At 47.3% G+C, this 18394-nt stretch overlaps 1 protein-coding gene and 1 long non-coding RNA gene across 3 annotated transcripts in view; one reads left to right on the forward strand and one right to left on the reverse strand.

Moving 5' to 3' along the window:
- tln2b (talin 2b) overlaps positions 1–16351 on the reverse strand; it is a 353394-nt gene extending 337043 nt beyond the window's left edge. Inside the window, exon 1 of one of the 2 annotated variants that reach the window (XM_073024834.1) lies at positions 16109–16351. The gene's annotated coding sequence lies outside the window, so the exon portion shown is untranslated. Of the gene's footprint in view, positions 1–15562; positions 15794–16108 lie in introns of those variants that run through there. The other variant, XM_073024833.1, reaches the window with a different exon arrangement.
- Positions 15802–18102, forward strand: LOC140714090 (uncharacterized). Its single transcript, XR_012095824.1, has 2 exons — positions 15802–15836; positions 16803–18102. It is a non-coding gene; the product is annotated as an uncharacterized lncRNA (long non-coding RNA).
- The last annotated feature ends 292 nt before the right edge of the window (positions 18103–18394 follow it).

Consider the following 18394-nt stretch of genomic DNA (forward strand, 5'->3'; position numbering starts at 1 on the left):
TCCCATCGACCTGCACCTAGACCATACCCTCCACACCTCCCATCGATGTTATTTATCCAAATCACTCTTAAATGTTGAAACGGAACCCTCATCCATCAATTCTGCCTGATGAATTGATGAAGTACTTCTCCCACAGGTTCCCTTTAAGTATTTCACCTTTCACCCTTAACCTATGACCCCTAGTTCAAGTTTCACCCAACCTCAGTGAAAAAAGCCTATTTCTGATCTAGATCCCTCATAATTTTGTGTACCTCCATTAAATCTCTCTTCATTCTCTTATGTTCCAGGGAATAAAGTCCTAACCTATTGAACCTTCCCCGATAAATCAGGTCCTCAAGTCCCAGCAACATCCTGCACTGAAATTTCCTGTACTCTTTCAGTCTTATCGATATCTGTCCGGAAGATAGGTGACTAGAAGATTACACAATACTCCAAATTATGCCTCACCAACTTCTGAAACAACTACAACACAACATCCTAACTCAGTACTGAGTTAGCTGAGTACTACTCAGTACTCTTATGAATGTGAATGTACCAAAAGCTCTCTTTATGAACCTATCTACCTGCAACACCACTTTCAAGGAACTATGAACCCATATTCCCAGATCCCTCTGTTCTACCGTACTCCTCAGTGCCCAATCATTCACTGTGTAAGTCCTATCCTGGTTGGTCCTCCCAAAGTGTAACACCCTAAGCTTGTCTGTATTAAGTTCCACCTGCTATTTTTCCAGCTGGTCCAGATCCAGCTGCAAGCTTCAATGGCCTTGCTCGCTCTGCAGTACAACTTCAATTTTGCAGATGCAGTTTACCACATTATTATCCAGGTGGTTGATCTAGATGACAAACAGCAATGGACTAGAACCAATCCCAGTGGCACACCACTAGTCAGAGACGCAACCATCCACAACCACTCTCTGGCTTCTCCCACAAAGTTCATGTTGAATCCAATTTACTCCCCCGTGCTGAATAATCAAGCAACTGAACCGTCTAGACCAGCCTCCCATGTGGGACTTTACTAATATCAGGTCCGTTCTGACAACATTCCCACTACTGATGTCAGACTCACCAACCTATAACTTCCGGCTTATTCTCTGAGCCTTTCTTGAACAAAAATGTTGGCTCTCCTCCAGGCCTCTGGCACCTCACCAGTGATGAAGGACATCCGACAGGGCCCATGTAATTTCTGCACTAGCCTCACACAAGATCCAAAGCACATATAGTCCATGAACTTTCTGTTCTGCCTCAGAAGTACAGACTCTGTAACCATCTCATAAGGAAATACAAATCCAAAAAATTCATTTAAGATCTCCCCCCATCTCTTCAGTGCTCCGCCTTAACCAAGGCTTCATTATCTCTCAAAAACCAAGGTTCCTTAAACCTGTTAGCCTTGCTTCCAGCACCCTAACCACTCACCCATCAACCAACCACCCCCTCGTGGGCAGCTCACCAAGACTCTCCTGTCCAGAGAACACCTCCACCATCTGCGGGGCACCACAACTCCATCCATTCCGCAAAACCGCCATACCCCTCCCCACCAGGGACACCACAGAGAGCGTAGAAAAGTCCAACCCCTCAGCCCACAATGCCCACGCTGACCATTATCCCAATTTAATTGCACACTTCCCTGCATATGATCCATAAATGATAGCTGAACTTTGCTCTTGCATCAGCTTCCACCACCTCCCCTGTCAGCACATTCAAGACACCCGTTTGATATAAAACAAAACCTGCTTTGCAAAGCTCATTTAAACTTTTGCCCTCTCGCCTTAAAGCTCTGTCCTCTAGTATATTGCACTTCCGTCCCAGGGACAAAACTCTGACCATCTACCCGTTATAATATTATCAACCTTCGTCAGGTCTCCCCTCAACCTCCAATGCTCTAAGAAAGCAATCTCTTTTTTTTTGCTAATACCCTCTAATCCAGGCAACATCCTGATAAACCTCTTCTACACCCCCTCCAAAGCCGCCACTTCCTTCATATAATGCGGTGACTCCAAGTGTGGTCTAATCGAGACTTTATATCGCTACAACGTGAATCCCCAACATTTATACTCAACACCTTAACCAACGAAGTCACATAACTCATACACCTTTTCTTCTTTGTCACTCTATGCACTTGTGCTTCCAACACACAATCCAATCTCCCTACCCAGATCAACACATCCCCTTGCCCCTCTTAGGGTACCATACACCCTAGACCCACTCGTCCATATCAAGCCAACCCCCCCCCCCCCTCCCCACGCCACCGTCTCCATCCAGAGGATTCTACAGGACCATGCACAGATCCTGAGCTTCAGTGATCAGACCAGGCGCCAACCATCACATCACGGGTACAAACAATTTTCAGCCCCTGAACTTCATTGCACAGCTTCCCTGGTGCAACTGCGAAGTGAGGAAGCCCAGAAAAGGAGGCTGGAACACGGCTGGAGGTGGCGCCGGTGGGCAAACAGGCAACATGAGTGGGAAGAGCCTTGACTGCCAAACTGCCTCCAGGTTCCAGCAGCCTCAGAGAGAACGAAATCCTTGGGAGCAGGCAACATTTGCACCTCAGTCCAGTTACTTTATAACTGCACAATATTCTCATTGAGTGAGACTGACACTGGCCCCTTGGGAAGGATAGATATGTCAAATAGGGGCATCATGTCAGAGGTGCTGGAAATTTCCTATGTTAAGGACCAGAGGAACCCTGACCTTGCCCCTGAAGGAGAGGCTGTGTGAATGTGGCAATAGGACAGACACCAGCCCTGGTTACCCCCTCCACCACGGCTCAGGACAAAGGAAGGCAGCTCAGAAACCTTAGTGAACCAGGAGTCAAAACCTGTGCAATGTTCAAAGTGAATTTCTTATTAAAGCACATGTATGTCACCATATACAACCCTGGGATTCATTTTGTTTGCAGGAATTCGCGGTAAGTACAAAGAAGCACGGTAGAATCAATGAAAATCCGCACGTAACAAGACAGTCAAGCAACCAATGTGCAAAAGGCACAAGCTGTGCAAAACAAAAAGGAAAAAAACCCAAAATAACAGTGATAAATGAATAAGTAAGTATCTGAAAGATTAGATGGAGTCCTTCAAAGTGACTCTAAACATTGTGGGAACAGTTCCGTGTTGGGGTGTGAAGTTATTCCCTCTGCTTCAAAAGCCCGATAGCTGAGGGGTAACAACTATTCCTGAAACTGGTGCTACGAGCCCGGACACTCCTGTACCTCCTTCGTGATGGCAGCAGCAGGAAGGGAGCATGGCCTGGGTGGTGGGGGTCCCTGATGATGGATGCTGCTTTCCTATAACAGTGTTCCTTGGAGATATGCTCAATGGTGGGGATCAATACACCTTCCATGCTTCCTACCTACCCTCCTGTTATTGCCACCAAAACAGATAACCTGTCTTTTCATTCTGCATCTGCCATGTGTTGTCACTCCTCTGGTCTGCCCAAACTACACTGGAGTTTCACTGTATCCTCTTCATAGCTCACGCTGCCTCCCAATTTCCAACGGGATCACAGTTACAAGGTTTAACAGGTGCAGAAGTTTATAATCATAGAGTCATACAGCACAGAAACAGGCCCTTTGGCCCAAATGGTCCATGCTGTCCAAGGTTCCCATTTAAGCCAGTCCCATTTCCCCAGTTTGGTCAAACCTTTCCTACCAATATACCTGTCCAAGTACCTTTTAAATGTGGTTACCGTACATGCCTCAACCACTTCCTCTGGCAGCTCCATCCACGCACTGAACAGCCCTTGTGTGCAAAAGTTGGCCCTCAGATTCCTAGTAAAACTCTTTCCCCCTCATTACAGCAGAGAATAGGCCCTTCCACCCCTTTGAGCTATGCTGCACAGCAATCGAATTTAGTCCTCGCCAAATCACGGGACAATTTAGTATGACCAATTAGCCTATCAACCTGTACGTCTTTGGACTATGGGAGGAAACGGGTGCACGTAGAGGAACCCCATGCGGTCACGGTGAGAACGTACAAATCCTCACAGGCGGTGTGGGAATTGAACTTGGGTCACCTATATTGTAAAGCGTTGTGCTAACCATTACGCAACAATGCTTAAACCTGCGCCCTCTAGTTCTTGGTTCTCCAACCCTGGGAAAAAGAATATCTTCGTAAAGAGTGTGAGAAATACCGTGGAGGGTTAGCAAGGGTTAGTGCACTCGTGGTATTTAAAGATCAGGCTGATATCCTTTTGAAAGATCTTGGAACGGAGGGTTTTGGGAAAATGGACAGACCAGTGTGATAGTGTTGTACAGCACAGACACCATTCCTGCTGACCACAATTCCGATCACATCGAACACTATTCACCTGCTTTAGGTCTGTATCCCTCTATGCTGTTCCTATCCAAGTAACTTTCCAAATGCCAGTTAAACATTGTAATTAGACCTGCCTCCACAACCTCCTCTGGCTTTTCATTCCAGATAACCACCATACCCTGCATGGAAAACTTACCTCTCACATCTCCTTCAAATTTCTCCACTCTGCAAACCAGGGCCCTCTCATTCTTGGCTCTCTGCCCTGGGAAAAGACTATCTATGCTTTGTATGCCTTCAATTACCGTAGAAACATCTGAAATATCATACATCAGCCTCCTACATTCCAGAGAGAGTTACCTGGCCTATTCAATCACTCTTTATAACTCCAGCTCTCCGTTCCAGGAACCATACCAGTTCCTGGAATCCTGGAACCATACCAGATTCACTGGCATACCCATGAATCTCTCTTATCGCGTGTAGTGTGGCAACCAAAACTCCAAATACTGTCCAAATGATGAAGAACTGCAACATGATGCCCAAACTGATACTCAATGCCACAAAGTACCCACCAGTATCACATCAACACTCCAACACCACAAAGTACCCACCAGTATCACCACATCAACACTCCAACACCACAAAGTACCCACCAGTGTCACCACATCAACACTCCAACACCACAAAGTACCCACCAGTATCACATCAACACTCCAACATCACAAAGTACCCACCAGTATCACATCAACACTCCAACATCACAAAGTACCCACCAGTGTCACCACATCAACACTCCAACACCACAAAGTACCCACCAGTATCACATCAACACTCCAACATCACAAAGTACCCACCAGTGTCACCACATCAACACTCCAACACCACAAAGTACCCACCAGTATCACCACATCAACACTCCAACACCAGAAAGTACCCACCAGTATCACCACATCAACACTCCAACACCACAAAGTACCCACCAGTATCACATCAACACTCCAACATCACAAAGTACCCACCAGTATCACCACATCAACACTCCAACACCACAAAGTACCCACCAGTATCACATCAACACTCCAACACCACAAAGTACCCACCAGTGTCACCACATCAACACTCCAACACCACAAAGTACCCACCAGTATCACATCAACACTCCAACACCACAAAGTACCCACCAGTATCACATCAACACTCCAACACCACAAAGTACCCACCAGTGTCACCACATCAACACTCCAACACCACAAAGTACCCACCAGTATCACCACATCAACACTCCAACACCACAAAGTACCCACCAGTATCACCACATCAACACTCCAACACCACAAAGTACCCACCAGTATCACCACATCAACACTCCAACACCACAAAGTACCCACCAGTATCACCACATCAACACTCCAACACCACAAAGTACCCACCAGTATCACCACATCAACACTCCAACACCAGAAAGTACCCACCAGTATCACATCAACACTCCAACACCACAAAGTACCCACCAGTATCACATCAACACTCCAACACCACAAAGTACCCACCAGTGTCACCACATCAACACTCCAACACCACAAAGTACCCACCAGTATCACATCAACACTCCAACACCACAAAGTACCCACCAGTATCACATCAACACTCCAACATCACAAAGTACCCACCAGTGTCACCACATCAACACTCCAACACCACAAAGTACCCACCAGTATCACATCAGCACTCCAACACCACAAAGTACCCACCAGTGTCACCACATCAACACTCCAACACCACAAAGTACCCACCAGTATCACATCAACACTCCAACACCACAAAGTACCCACCAGTATCACCACATCAACACTCCAACACCACAAAGTACCCACCAGTATCACCACATCAACACTCCAACACCACAAAGTACCCACCAGTATCACATCAACACTCCAACACCACAAAGTACCCACCAGTATCACCACATCAACACTCCAACACCACAAAGTACCCACCAGTATCACCACATCAACACTCCAACATCACAAAGTACCCACCAGTATCACCACATCAACACTCCAACACCACAAAGTACCCACCAGTATCACCACATCAACACTCCAACACCACAAAGTACCCACCAGTATCACCACATCAACACTCCAACACCACAAAGTACCCACCAGTATCACATCAACACTCCAACACCACAAAGTACCCACCAGTATCACATCAGCACTCCAACACCACAAAGTACCCACCAGTGTCACCACATCAACACTCCAACACCACAAAGTACCCACCAGTATCACCACATCAACACTCCAACACCACAAAGTACCCACCAGTATCACATCAACACTCCAACACCACAAAGTACCCACCAGTATCACATCAGCACTCCAACACCACAAAGTACCCACCAGTATCACATCAACACTCCAACACCACAAAGTACCCACCAGTATCACATCAACACTCCAACACCACAAAGTACCCACCAGTATCACCACATCAACACTCCAACACCACAAAGTACCCACCAGTATCACCACATCAACACTCCAACACCACAAAGTACCCACCAGTATCACATCAGCACTCCAACACCACAAAGTACCCACCAGTGTCACCACATCAACACTCCAACACCACAAAGTACCCACCAGTATCACCACATCAACACTCCAACACCACAAAGTACCCACCAGTATCACCACATCAACACTCCAACACCACAAAGTACCCACCAGTATCACCACATCAACACTCCAACACCACAAAGTACCCACCAGTATCACCACATCAACACTCCAACACCACAAAGTACCCACCAGTATCACCACATCAACACTCCAACACCACAAAGTACCCACCAGTATCACCACATCAACACTCCAACACCACAAAGTACCCACCAGTATCACATCAACACTCCAACACTACAAAGTACCCACCAGTATCACATCAACACTCCAACACTACAAAGTACCCACCAGTATCACATCAACACTCCAACACTACAAAGTACCCACCAGTATCACATCAACACTCCAACACCACAAAGTACCCACCAGTATCACCACATCAACACTCCAACACCACAAAGTACCCACCAGTATCACATCAACACTCCAACACTACAAAGTACCCACCAGTATCACATCAACACTCCAACACTACAAAGTACCCACCAGTATCACATCAACACTCCAACACTACAAAGTACCCACCAGTATCACATCAACACTCCAACACCACAAAGTACCCACCAGTATCACCACATCAACACTCCAACACCACAAAGTACCCACCAGTATCACCACATCAACACTCCAACACCACAAAGTACCCACCAGTATCACATCAACACTCCAACACTACAAAGTACCCACCAGTATCACATCAACACTCCAACACTACAAAGTACCCATCAGTATCACCACATCAACACTCCAACACCACAAAGTACCCACCAGTGTCACATCAACACTCCAACACCACAAAGTACCCACCAGTGTCACCACATCAACACTCCAACACCACAAAGTACCCACCAGTATCACATCAACACTCCAACACCACAAAGTACCCACCAGTATCACATCAACACTCCAACACCACAAAGTACCCACCAGTGTCACCACATCAACACTCCAACACCACAGTACCCACCAGTATCACCACATCAACACTCCAACACCACAAAGTACCCACCAGTATCACCACATCAACACTCCAACACCACAAAGTACCCACCAGTATCACCACATCAACACTCCAACACCACAAAGTACCCACCAGTATCACATCAACACTCCAACACCACAAAGTACCCACCAGTATCACATCAACACTCCAACACCACAAAGTACCCACCAGTGTCACCACATCAACACTCCAACACCACAAAGTACCCACCAGTGTCACCACATCAACACTCCAACACCACAAAGTACCCACCAGTATCACATCAACACTCCAACACCACAAAGTACCCACCAGTATCACATCAACACTCCAACATCACAAAGTACCCACCAGTGTCACCACATCAACACTCCAACACCACAAAGTACCCACCAGTATCACATCAACACTCCAACACTACAAAGTACCCACCAGTATCACATCAGCACTCCAACACCACAAAGTACCCACCAGTATCACATCAACACTCCAACACCACAAAGTACCCACCAGTATCACATCAACACTCCAACACTACAAAGTACCCACCAGTATCACATCAACACTCCAACATCACAAAGTACCCACCAGTATCACCACATCAACACTCCAACACCACAAAGTACCCACCAGTATCACATCAGCACTCCAACACCACAAAGTACCCACCAGTGTCACCACATCAACACTCCAACACCACAAAGTACCCACCAGTATCACCACATCAACACTCCAACACCACAAAGTACCCACCAGTATCACCACATCAACACTCCAACACCACAAAGTACCCACCAGTATCACATCAACACTCCAACACTACAAAGTACCCACCAGTATCACATCAACACTCCAACACTACAAAGTACCCACCAGTGCCACCACATCAGCACTCCAATACCACAAAGTACCCACCAGTGTCACCACATCAACACTCCAACACTACAAAGTACCCACCAGTGTCACCACATCAGCACTCCAATACCACAAAGTACCCACCAGTATCACATCAACACTCCAACACCACAAAGTACCCACCAGTGTCACCACATCAACACTCCAACACCACAAAGTACCCACCAGTATCACATCAACACTCCAACACTACAAAGTACCCACCAGTATCACATCAACACTCCAACACCACAAAGTACCCACCAGTATCACCACATCAACACTCCAACACCACAAAGTACCCACCAGTATCACCACATCAACACTCCAACACCACAAAGTACCCACCAGTATCACCACATCAACACTCCAACATCACAAAGTACCCACCAGTATCACATCAACACTCCAACACCACAAAGTACCCACCAGTATCACATCAACACTCCAACACCACAAAGTACCCACCAGTATCACATCAACACTCCAACACCACAAAGTACCCACCAGTATCACCACATCAACACTCCAACATCACAAAGTACCCACCAGTGTCACCACATCAACACTCCAACACCACAAAGTACCCACCAGTATCACATCAACACTCCAACACTACAAAGTACCCACCAGTATCACATCAACACTCCAACACCACAAAGTACCCACCAGTATCACATCAACACTCCAACACCACAAAGTACCCACCAGTATCACATCAACACTCCAACACTACAAAGTACCCACCAGTATCACATCAACACTCCAACACCACAAAGTACCCACCAGTATCACCACATCAACACTCCAACACCACAAAGTACCCACCAGTATCACCACATCAACACTCCAACACCACAAAGTACCCACCAGTATCACATCAACACTCCAACACCACAAAGTACCCACCAGTATCACATCAACACTCCAACACCACAAAGTACCCACCAGTGTCACCACATCAACACTCCAACACCACAAAGTACCCACCAGTATCACCACATCAACACTCCAACATCACAAAGTACCCACCAGTATCACCACATCAACACTCCAACACCACAAAGTACCCACCAGTGTCACCACATCAACACTCCAACACTACAAAGTACCCACCAGTATCACATCAACACTCCAACACCACAAAGTACCCACCAGTATCACCACATCAACACTCCAACACCACAAAGTACCCACCAGTATCACATCAACACTCCAACACCACAAAGTACCCACCAGTATCACATCAACACTCCAACACCACAAAGTACCCACCAGTATCACATCAACACTCCAACACCACAAAGTACCCACCAGTATCACATCAACACTCCAACACCACAAAGTACCCACCAGTATCACATCAACACTCCAACACCACAAAGTACCCACCAGTATCACCACATCAACACTCCAACACCACAAAGTACCCACCAGTGTCACATCAACACTCCAACACCACAAAGTATCGACTACTATCACATCAATATTCCGAAGGACCACTTCACCAAGCATCCGTCCACCAGAACAAGCGTGATCTCCCAGTGGCCACCCATTTTAATTCCAATATGTCCGTCCATGGCCTCCTCCACTGTCGGCAGGTAACCTCCAACCTGATGGCATCAACATCGATTTCTCAATCTCCCAGATATGTCCCTCCCCCCTTCACCATTTCCCATCCCCTTTTCCCTCTCATGTTATCACTTTGCCTGCCCACTGCCTCCGTTTGGTGCTCCTTCCTCCCCCTTTTACTTTCTTCCACGTTCTTCTGTTTCTTTCACCACTCAACTTCCCAGCTCTTTGCTTCATCCCTCCCCCTCCAAGCTTCACCTATCTTCTGGCATTTTTCTCTCTCCCCCCCCATCTTCCAAATCTACTCCTCAGCTTTCCTGCCGAAGGGTTTCGGCCCAAAACATTGACTTTGCTTTCTTCCATAGACGCTGCCTGGCCTGTCGAGTTCCTCCAGCACTTTGTGTGTGAATTTTACTTTTATTCTATCTGCTTATTTAAATGGTAGGGTTACATTTGCCACCCTCCAATCCATTAAAACTGTTACCTAGTCTATGAAGCTTGGAAAGCATTTTATAAAGCATGTATTACTCCCAGGGCAGTTCCCAAGTAATCCTGATTGGAAAGGAATAGACAGTCGTCATCTTGGGTTGAGACCCTTCATCAGGACATCCCCCTTTTCGTCAAGGGGGAAAACACCAGAATAAAAGGGTGGGGACGGGGAAGGGATTTTTATTCCTTTCCATAGATGCTACCTGACCTGCTGAGCTCCCCCAGCAATCTGATGTGTTACATTTCTCACAGATCGAAGGAGGAACTAGGAAGGAAGGTACCAGCAGTATTTGTAGCCCCAGGTGATCTCTTCCAGTTCGGCCACAAAAACAGCTTTTTCTTCTTCTGAGATGACTTTCTCTTCCTTTCAAGGTGGCTGGGGCTTGAGTCAGAGTCCGTGATCTACAGCTCAAACTATGGTTCTTCGCAAGTGTGCCTTGGTGCTTTCGCCATCTCCAGGAAGGTCCTGGAAGATATTCGGAATGACCTGGCTCCTTGCCGACTGAAGCGTCATGGGAGACTGAAACATCGGACGCTGTTGATGGTGGAAGGCCCCCGTAGTCAAGTGGTTCCCCCACCCCTTTGATGGTGAGTGAAAGCATGTCAGCCCTCGAGTCGGGGTGGGCTTGGAGAAGCGACATGGAAGATTTGGAACAGCAAGCTGCTGGTCTCCCCTCTCATCATTGTAGGAGTGATTGCTCTCTCCCTCGCTGGTGAGGGAAACCCTGGTTGAGATCCCAACGTGCTGGGCTATGGACTGTAGTTTTTGGTGGATTCCAAGTCAAGGTCCCTTTGGGGGTTTTGCTATTGCTTGCATGGTGGGGGTGGTGGGGGTCCAGGCCTTCCTGCTGGCACAAGTGGAGTGGGGAGGGAGGGGGAAGGTTGATGCTAGTGCATGGGAGGGGAGAGGGTTCTGATGTTTCTATCATTCATTCTTTGGGGTTTCTTGTTTCATGGGTGTCTGCAAGGAGTAAGAATTTCAGGTTGTATACTGTATACATTCTCTGATATTAATTTGAACTATTTGCACACTGACTTCATTCAGCTCCCCCCCCCCCTCACTTTCCCACTCCTTCAGGAGATCCCTGTAACCTGCTTTGTGAAGGATGAACTAAATCGTGTGGTTCGTTGGGTCTGCCCCTTCTTTCTTCACCTTTTGTTACCTCATTTCCAACCGTAAAGGTCCTACAATTGTGTTACTAATCTTCTTGCCAAAAAGAATCCGAGGCGAGTTGATGGCCTGCGAAGGAGAATAACTTGCAGAGGTGCAAGGAAACGAGGTGGTGGGAATGGGACCGATGCGATCACTTTCCTGGGGGCAGATGTGGACTCAATAGGCCAAGTGCCCTCCCTCTGTTCTGGGTAAATAATAACTGATCAAAACCCTTGACAGCGCTGCGTCCAACTGCATTCACAATGCCTCAACCCCATGACGCCAATTACAGACATCTCTCTGTTCAGATATCCAGTGAATGCAGACTCCTGGTGTGAGGCAGAGATGCCGATGCCTTTCTCTGTGTGATCTGATGAGCTGAGCCAGCATGCCAGGGCTCAGGGGTAGGGATAGGGGGTATTGGAGTATAAAAGTATAAATTTTGCTATGTAGTCAGTTTTGAAACTTGCTATTTGATATGCATGTACCCAATTTAGTAGGAGAATGAAATCTTAAGAATGTAGAAGACAATGGTGTGTTAATGAGAGGTAGCTAAGAGATGTAGATTAGAACATGATTAAGTCAATGGGTAGAAACAATAGTGGCGGATGTACGTGTAATACGCAACTATAGACCGATTGCATATGCTAATGCAACTAAACCAGGAGATTGCTATAAAGAATGCTGTGTCCAAAGGATCGGTGGGCAATCAGCGACTAGTTCAATGACTGTCTCAGCTTTGATTTGCAAATTAAAGTTTAACCCTTCTTAAAGAATCTTCTCCGTCTCCTGGTCATTTGTGGGGCACGAGAAACCGCGACAGGGGAAGGGCTCTACCTCGACCTCCCACCCCCTCCACCAGGTTCCAGAAACTGAATAAATTCAGGATATCATGGTATTGTGGTGGGAGAACAAGCCAAAGTAAAATTCTTCCTCCAACATGAAGAATTAACTCCACTCCTGCTCTTTTTTTACACCTCCTCCTCCTCCTCTCCAAATAAATCAGCTCCCATGGTTTCCCAGTCTCATCCTCTTCACAAGAGGAATATTACCATCCAGTTTCTGTGATCTGATGATGACTATTCAATATCATCTGCCCACACCCATCAGACTGATGCCCAGGAAGACTTCAGTAATGCCACAGCAATCACATACTCAACCTCCCTTCTCTTCCCCGTTTATTCTCACTCAGATACATTTACAAGCATCAATAAAATTGAAACAGGAAACATCAAAGCCAAGCACCACTTGGAGAGTAAATATAAGATGTTAACATTCTTGGCCAATGAATTTTCTTTCAGAATGGCTCTGGCTAAGTTTTGACAAAAGTTCATAGATCAGAAAATAAAACCTGCATGATCTCCGAGTTTTCATATTAAAAACCTTCCCCTGCTTCCAACACCAACATCCTCAAACAACCCAACCCAGCCCGACACTTTACCACCAGATTGTGCCCGGCTGTCTGTACCCAGGTGGTTATTACCCTGGAACAATGGATGGACAGACCAGCCACAAACTGACAGAGTCTCCAATTGCACTCAAAAACCCTTGTGGGGGAAAAAAAAATCAGAAATAATCAAACTGCAAAAATAAATACCGCATTGCATAAGGAATCAGTAACAGACAGTCCCAAACCAATTGGTCCCCAGCGAACAATCTGACAAGCATTCACAGCAAGCTTGAGGAGCTCAGCAGTAAGGTAGCATCCAAGGAAGAGAATAAACGGTTGACATTTTGGAGTAATGACCAACTTGTTGAGTTCCTCCAGCATTTTGTGCGTGATGCTCAAGATTTCCCGCATCTGCAGAATCTTTGCAACACAGAAGCCGCTATTGGCCCAACTAACTGAGGAGGATCCCCAAGCCCGCGATGAACAAGAAGATTCCGAGACCCTTTACTGTCTCACTCATCCTGAGCCCGCCAATCCCAGAACCAGCTTAGCAAAGTCACTCTAAATGTGGACCAGCTGAGCAGGAAACAAAAACGTATCAGAAATAGATCAGGACCACGAATCCAACGGTATTGAACATCATCTCTTCTAGGTACCAAAACTCAGAACTTCAGTGTCTTAGCTACCAAATTTTGCTGCCGGAAAGGGACAAATCACACACCAACTATCAGTACTAACCATTCTGATATTGCAAACAGCAGAATGTGAAGAGCATTATTCAACTAGGTGCCTTTCTTCAGCCCAGCATCACAAGGACGGCCTACATACCAAGACCTCTCCCAAAGTCACAAACTCCAACACCACTCTCATCTTCCACAACTCAGAAAAGATCTACTGCACTGGGGAGACTGGACTGGTCCTGAGGAGTTACATTGTGAAGATCTGACAGATCAACTAGAATTACAATTATTAACTCCAATTACCATACCACATGACAGAGCAGAGCTATGGCTGCTCACTTGAAATAACACACGCTTCAAATGGGATACAGCAAGTGCAGAGTTGGAACGATGGGGGTTTGGGCATTTTGGCAGGAACCTGGGTTCCAGAAGAGAAAAACTCAGCTAACCAATGTTCTGTTTTCTAGGTTTGTAAAGTGGACAAATGAAAAATGTGCAGACAAGGAATGACAGATCAAGGGCTAAATATTTTAATACAGCATGACCCCCCCCCCCCCAAGAATAGCCCCTTCTGATGACCAAGATACATCCCCACATCGTCATCAACTGCTCTTATGTTGGTCGGTGTTTTACAGATGGATGTGGTGCAACATCTGTACCACTGATGTAATGGAAATTGTGATGGCAGGCATCATCTACCGCCGTTAATTATCAGGCAGCTAACCCGCTGCGGGAGCCCGAGCTTGTCAGTGGGGAGCGGGAAGCGCACTGCCCGGCGCGGGGAGTAGTGGTCTGACGGGAAAGGGAGGAGAACTGGGACTTGGTGGCAAGAGAATCCTCAGTGACAGGATCCATGGCTGCCTCGCATCATCCAACCACGCGAACCACAAATGGAGGGCAGCTGTTCTCCGAGCGCTTGCTGCAGCGCGCCCTCTGGCACCGGCCCAGCTGGGTGGGCGAGACCGCCCATCTCCGCCCGAGCATCGCACGACCTGCGGTCACTGCAGCCCGCGCCCGGGGTCCCGCTCGCCCGTATAGCGCAACCCCATCCGTGCAGCTCGCAGCTGGCGAAACTTTCTCCCGCAGCCCATCCTGCCGGGAAGGAAGGGGAGACCATCATTTCCAGGGAAGATGCACTGGGAAATATGGCGCCTCTAAATCTCATTAAACCCCTGCCAGAGGTAACGTGAGAGGGAGAGAGGTAGCCTCGAACCGCCGGCATGGAGTGGGGAGCAGCTCCCGGGGGAGAGGCGCGGGGCGGGTTCAGCACAAAATGTAACACATTGTATCACACCGACTGCAACATTGTATCACGCCGAATGCAACATTGTATCACACTGAATGCAACATTGTATCACACTGAATGGGTCAGACTGACTGCAACACTGAATCACTAATAAAAACTGCTCGGGATCGGGAGGTGAACAGTTGCAACGGGGAGGGAGGGAGGGAGGTCGCCCACCTTCACGCCGACATCCTACAGCGATTTTTCACAAATGCTTCGGACAGACGCGCGGATGGAGCGGGAAGAGCAGAGCGGCCCGGTCCGGCGCGCTGCACAGACTCTCACACTGGGCTCGGGGAGCCTCAGCATTCCTGGGCGGGCGGTGGAGGGTGGGCGTGGGCCCGGCCCCCAAGCCCCCGCCGGCAGCAAGCGCTCCAGTCCCGCTCCGGCCGGAAAAGCGTCATCATTCCGGGACTCCGGCGGTGAAAGGTCGCCTTCCCGAAACTCGGAGGTATGGTAGTGTCCTGCTTCCCCCGCCTAAGAGAAGTACGTGAACTGGGAGGGCTATGGTCCAGGTGCGGGTTGATGGAACGAAGCAGATAACAGTTTGGCACCTACTAGATGGGCCGAAAGGGCTGTTTCTCTGCTGTATGACTCCTCGATTCCCTCCTCCCGGCCGTGGGATCCCGCTATCCCCGGGGACACTCGACCCTGATGTCCCGCTGTCCCTCTCGGGGTTTACCGGGCTCCTGTCCGTGCTGTCACGTTTCCCACCCCACGCACCTGGCCGGGCGATCCCACTGCGACTTCACCGGACCTCTCTCTTCCTCGTCTGTCGGTCCGCGATGCACACTGTGTTTTGCTGAGGCTGGGCGGACAGCAGGATTGAGATGAGGATTTATGTAACCGACTCCATTCCAAGTGCCCAAGGGGCGGTGTGTCTGAGACCTGAGCTCGCTGCGTCCAATTGAGTCGTGAGAATTCAATATAATCGTGTTCGAATATAGTGAAAGGTGGATGCTGTTACTGCATTGCGTGAATATACAGTTAATGCCTCAACGCGTTAGTGAAACTAATTAGTCCTGCACTATGACACTGCATTGAATGTTCAGTTCTGTGTGTCTGATGGGTGAGCATGGTCCTATAATTTACTCCCAGGTATTGCCTTCACAGAGGTAGTGGGCCAGACATGGAGACTTCACTAAGCAAAGACGTCCAAATAGCCAGTCTATAAGCTTGCGTTTGTCTTGACATCTCAAAGTGATCATTAAAAATTTCGAATGGATTCTATAATTTATCGTTACTTAACATAATTAAGGTTTTGCAGAACAGAGATATTAAACTGAGAATGTATAGTATCTAATCTTCATCAAGTTAATCGGACCAAAAGCACTTTAATTATATCACACGCTATCAAATATGTTGAGTAAAATTAATGGCCAGCAAGAATAATATTAATGTTTTTATTTAAACACAGCCCTCACCAGCCTCAGGAAATCCCAGATGCCTGACAGACAAGGAAGTACTTTGCTTCAAATGTGGTTTGTTGTTGTTTTATTGGAAGTACAGCCGATAATTTGCCCAGCAGAAGAGTCTGTCTGTGGAAATGTAGGAAGATAAAAGTCAGATCTGTTCTCAGCGATGCTGGCTGAGGTTTAGAAACAGTGGCCGGGGCATCAGCAAGAACTTCCTGCAATCCTTCAGCTGGTGAGCTGAAAGTCTTTGTTAACATTACATCTAAAGAGAGGACACCTCTGGCAGCAACTGCCTTCGGTATTAAACCGGCTGCTCAGTGCGATAATGTGGAGTGTCTGAACCACAGAGAGAGAGAAACGGACACATCCTCACTGAACTACCTCCCTTTCCTCTCAAAAGTCACTGGCACTAAGTTTGATGAGACCAAAAACATTCAGGAAATTCCTGTTTCAGGCAATGAGTTATGTCAATAAAACCAAGAGCTCCGGGAGAGCAGGAGCTTTCGGGAGAAGGAGCGTCTTTGGACAGACTTACTGATGGAGCGTGCAATGTCCAAACAGCTCCCTGATCTTAGGCTCCAACTGAGTCCAGACTAGGACCAGCAAATCAAGGCTGGATGAGAAATAGTTAAACTAAATGGTCTTGGTGGTGTTAAAGTACAAAAATTGGATGAAAAATCACTCATAGACAGGTTTCATAAATAATGCAAAGTGATGAATCTCATGACAATTTATAATTTAAAGAGCATTGCTTTCAATTTTAAACTAACTACGTGTCATGTACTAAATTTCTATTCTCAATCTTTAAAAGCTAAAGGTTTGCTGAGTTCAAAAGGACACAGCTTCTGTTTGATTGTCTCCAAAAGACAACACACATGGGCTGTAACCCAGCAGATAGCCATTGCTGACTGAAAGACCATTACCAAGTTTATTCGAAAATAAACCACATATTGGCAGGTCCTGATGAGGGGTTTCACTTCCTGGTATGTAGATTCAGAAAAAGTGAGAAGCTTGGAGAACAAAACCTCATTCTTGTGTTCTAGAGTATCTGGAAGAATGAAGCTGGAAGAGCAGAGTGCGTGTTCTGACCGCTGAGGAGATGGAGATGCACAGATCGAAGGTGGGAGTGGATGCTGAAGGGTAATTTTCACCCAGTAGAAGAGTTTCTCAGAGCATTACCCTAGGCCACAAGGACAAGTGGAAATGTCCCCTCACTAGGCTAGGGTTAAATCGGGGGTCGTTGGGTACCAGAAGGGTCTACCTTTTGCTGTATCTCAATAAATAAAGTTACACTTCAGTTCCATTCTCTGCAGCTCAATAAACAAAGCTCTCTCTGCCTGTGTGCACCAAGACCTGGACAGTATTTAAGCAGAGGCTGAAAAATCACATCACAAACGAATGAGGCGGTGACTAGCTCCAACGAAAGAGAGCTGAGATTCCTGACATTAGATGACCTTCGCTTTTCCTAGTCACCCACCGACCGGTAATATCCTGGTAGTCGTCATTCTCTCTCAGTAGTGGAGTGGCACTGGGGAAGCATGCTGGGCCCAGAACCCAGAAGTTCATGGATTAAAGCCAGCAGCAGCAACTTAAT

The sequence above is a fragment of the Hemitrygon akajei genome, chromosome 21 (genome assembly GCF_048418815.1).
Source record: "Hemitrygon akajei chromosome 21, sHemAka1.3, whole genome shotgun sequence".
Lineage (NCBI taxonomy): Eukaryota > Metazoa > Chordata > Chondrichthyes > Myliobatiformes > Dasyatidae > Hemitrygon > Hemitrygon akajei.